Source organism: Carassius auratus, chromosome 17, assembly GCF_003368295.1.
Source record: "Carassius auratus strain Wakin chromosome 17, ASM336829v1, whole genome shotgun sequence".
NCBI lineage: Eukaryota > Metazoa > Chordata > Actinopteri > Cypriniformes > Cyprinidae > Carassius > Carassius auratus.
The window spans coordinates 17,265,243-17,270,227 of NC_039259.1; positions in this window are offsets into that span (position 1 = coordinate 17,265,243).

A 4,985-nucleotide genomic window follows, 5' to 3' on the forward strand; every position below is an offset into this window, starting at 1 on the left:
GCTCTCTTCGGGCAGTTATATTTATTCATTTGGATTGTTTGTTTGTCTGTTTATGTATTCAGGGTTGTTTTTTCTTGTGAACAATAAGGGAATGAACTAATGTGCTTTCTTATATGTCTGAGGTAAATGCAACTATACACGAACAAGCAATAACAAAGAACAAGCAAACACACAATACTTACTGGTGCACACAAACACATAATAAACTGGCTTGAGAGAGAGAGGGAACCAGTATAGACGATGAAAGAGAGAACTCAGATTACCCCTTTTGAACTCCCTATCAAAGCACATTGGTTTAAGTAAAGCAGCTCTAAACTAAGTTGATCTGCAAACTTCTTCTATGGAAAGAAAGGAGGACAAGACCACAGAAACTGACACTGCAATTAAACTAGGGCTCCCTAGCGGCAATGCTTCTCAACCTTTTTATGGTGATGCCGCACTTTGAAAGAAAGAAATAAAGAAAAACTTTGGCGGCCAAGCTCCACAATATTTAATCTTAATTTAAAAAAAATAATAATAGGAAAAGAATCACTCAACACCATATTAGGATAAGTCAGCAGAGGGGAAGAAGCTATGAATAAATAATAAAAAAAAAATACAATAAAAACACTGGTTTTGGACATCAAACGTCAACACTGTACTTCTGAACTTGTGAAAGTGAACAAGATGTGAGAACTAGTGAAGTCTTCCACAATTTGAGAAGCGCTGCCCTAAGGGTTTCATATATATATATGCGCTCTGTAACATTGCATCAATGTTACACAACAAGACAGTTGAACAGGTTTTATTGCCTCTATTGTCAATATAATTCAGTATTTATTGCCCTGCTGGAAATATTTGGATTTGGTACATAAATAACATTAGGGGACAAATGCAATTTTATGTTCATTTATTTTTAATGCACAACCTTTAAAGTTGCTCCTGCTACCAGATTAAAAGATATTTGAATTTCAATGTTATGTTTTTTCTAATGAAACATTGTGTTTGGGTGATATGTTTTATGGTGGGGGAAATGACACTCACTTATGTAGTGTTTCTTATGTTCCATTAAGGACTTATACAGTATCTATAATTACATACAGATGTTTCTGAGAATTAATGATCTCATTTAGGTTAATGTTCAAAAGGAATTCTTTGTTTATTAAAAGCATGTATTATTGATAGCATAAGAGTAATTTAAGTTGTACAGTGTATATGAGTAAATGGGTGTATTTGTGCTTTTACTGGTAAAATGAATGAGTTTAAAATGTTTACTTTTCATAAAAGAAAGAAAATGGATGGAGTGGGAGGGGGAATTAATAAATGGATGAATCCTGTAGAGACGAGAAGAAAATTTTGAAAGGAAAAGGAGCAAATAAAGAAGAAACTAGATTATGGCTAAAATACAGTGTCTGCATTTACCTTTTATGCTTGCTTTATACACGAGTCAGATTCATATCTATAAGCATATGCTTGTGTTTTACATCTGATGGAAAATTCTCCCGACATACTAATAAATCTTGACATCTTTATTGAAGCAGAAGAGACATTGCATAGACATATGTTTGCAAATATGTTCATATATTTGTGTTGTAGCAATTTCAGCAGCATGTGAGTGTTTCAGACTATAGGCTTTTTCATGTTCCAAGGGATATATTTTTTTTTTTTACTTCTTAACTTATTTTTGCTATGAGAAGGTCAAAATAAAAAAGTCTTTATGAACAGTTTTAAAACTAATTTTATACATTATGGGTAAAAAGTTAAAAGGTAAAGAATAAAAGGGGCATTTTTCTTTTTGTTTTAAAGAATAGTTTAATTTAGCATGGATAAATTAAATTAATCAAAAATTTATATTTTTCATATAAATGTTGTTCTTTTGAACTTTGTACTCCTCAAATAATCTTGAAAGGGAAAAAACTGTTATTTTAAATTGTAATAATATATTATAATATATCATATACCGACCTCAAACTTTTGTACGTCAGTGTAAATTCCTTTAAATGCCTTGCCAGCGAAGAAGAGTATGAGATGTGTAAATTAATAAGTAATTTACAGTACAGAATGCTATTAAACAAGACACACATTTTGACTTGATGAAAATGACATTTACTGGTTCGTAAAAAAAGTAAACAGTAAAAAAGTGTGGTTTATTTTACAAAAGTTCACAAGGCCAAAAGTGCCCACTGTTGAAGAAACAGCCGCACATATACAAGAATGTCAATCAAATCTGACACCTCCTTCTGGTTGTGCACCTGTTCGGTGTCAGTCAAGTTGTTACAATAGAGAATTATTTTCTGCTATTGACATGTCACATGTTTCCACAGACCTCCCTTTCCACTCAGACAGTCGTTTCTCATTTCTCATTCACACTTGTGTGTGTACACCAAATAGCTTGTAGGCAAAATGTAAAGAGCATAATTAAAAAAGCATATAACACAATATTACTATTGCATCTACCCTAAACCTGCGTTTGCTGCGTTTTTGTAACATAGTAGCTGGTTTGCTGCTAGTCAAATATTAATAGGCCTATCAAATATCAATAGTGGCCACAACAGCTTGTAATTTTAAGTTAATAAATGACTGAATATTAGCTAAAGGGGGAAAAAAAGAGGAAAGAACTACAAAATGCATTCCATGTTCCTTTCCAACAACTCAATCACACCATCTGGACAGGATGAAGAAAATACCAAGCGAAAATCAGAAAGAGGATGCAGATCAAACAAATAGGTACTGACCAAGAGTGAATATGTGTTACATCTTCAGATCTTCACTCAAATGTCAGTTTTTCCTTTGAAACATGCTTTTATGCAGAAAATGTGGATTTGAAAGCATTTTAAAGATGCAAAATGGTTTATCACCCTATACAATCTGACTGCATATGAAAGCTGTCATAAATTACGGCCTGCTCTGTCTCCTTTTGCTCCAGAAGTAGAAGCATCTGTATATGTTGGAATGAACAGACTGGACAGATGAAAGTGATGTTTTAATCAGGACACCTGCAGCTGTCACATCTGTGTGATTTACAGAGCTGATAAGGAGCTGGACGGTGGGTGAGGGATGGCTGAGGCAGCTGTATCTGGACGCCACTTCAGTTGGAGGGACCAAAGACAACGTCTCAGTGAACATTTCTTTGACCTTCCTTAAACCAGAATAAAACACAGTTTTAACTCATTTGTTCACCCTCAAGTTGTGCCCAACCTACATTACTTGCTCTGCTGCTGTGAGTAATACAAAGGCCGAGCAATTTTGAAATTTTTTCTCTTTTGTCCAACATAATCAATATCTAAAAAATTAAATTATTAATTAATTTTTTGTAATTCCACTATAACATTTTCCAAAATATCTTGTTTTATATTTAACCAAAGGAAAAAAAAAACCTGGAAGGACTTGATTAAATGATTTCTGGGTGAACTACATAAACAGTAGAAGTCATATATCAATGAATTCACAGCTGGTTTTTGTACTTTGTATTGTATGTCTCTCCTTCATTGTTCTTTAAAATCTCAATGGTATCATTTGTCCAACCTTGCACACACAAAATTATAATGTTCAGCCAAACCTCTGTGCTAAACACTGCCACGCATATTCACATGCAAATGAGCTTTAATGGAAAACGGTTTGGCAGAAGTGGCAAACTGCTAAATTTTGACAATGGTTTGCTAAAGGTTCACTGCTAACAGTACCTGAATGCCTCTGGCAAACAATTGAATCTATCAATAATTTGCTACAATGTGTCTTTACAAGCTTTTTTGACCGAAAAATCATGTGGTTATGATCATTGGTCAAATATACAGCACATCTTCCGATGAATTTGTGAGAGGACCATCGATGAATGTGTTTGGCTCAATAATTTCACAGTGAGTTGAAATTTGTTTAGTGCTGACGTCATAGTGCAAAATGGCGCATTGTTCATTAGAAAACCTCTGGAGCTTTGAACGCCTCTATAATGAATTTATTATCTTCCTGCTCCCTAGCTTTTCCTTTTTTTATAATTTTCTCCCCCTACCTTCTCCATTTGCTGCCTCTCTTTTAATCACTTACTTCCTTTCCTTCAAATTCAGAGAAGCAGTATTGGCAGAAGTATCAAAATGCAGTAGTGCCAAAGCGATATGAATTCAACTGCCGAAAATAATAAATTAGACCATACAGTGAAATTATGATTATTTTTTATTCGGAAGATTCTAAACTTGTTTTTTTATTATTAGTTCATTAAATATAATTTACATTAGTATTTCATTTTCAGTACAAACAGTATACTTGTCTCCTTTTCCAATAAAATAATCCAGGCATTTCTGAAAGAAAATAGATTTACTTAAGAAGTAGAACTGCATAAGATATTACAGACTTTATTTCAGAGAGGATATATTTAGATTTCTGTCTATTTATTTTTTCCTGTACAGTTGGTAAATAGTTGTTATTTTTTTGTAATTTTCTTGATACATTTATGCTAAAGATACAGTTGTTATTAAGTTGTTAATAAGAATTATACTTTTATTTATGCCGAGATGTTCATCTGGTTCTTTCAGTGCCTTTTTGTTCTCGTTCCATTTCTAGAATGCACCACAAGCCTTCCTTTAATTTATTTAATGGCTTGGTAACTTGCCATTTTGTGGACCTGTTCAAGGTCTGCTAACATTTGAGTTTGTTAGAGGTAAGGGGGAGGTCTACTTCATTTTTCAATATTACATCTTCATAGTTTATTAAGTTTTCATTAAATTTGTTTAATTACAATTTTGAGGTTTTGTGTGAGGTCAGCTTGATTGATTATTTCACTAATTAAAACCTAAGACCACATGAGACGTGACTCTTTTTTGAATTTCCATATTAAGGTCCAGTTCTGTACTGCAGACTTGCAGAATTTTTCTGTGTCCTTACTGTAAATTTAGCCTTTTGTAGCTGATGAGTTTTTGTCTGTTAATCTTTAACCTCAATTTTTTTTTACAATTTGAATGTGACATTAAATTCCTTATCACTCATATTCGAATACTTTTATGACTGAATTTAAG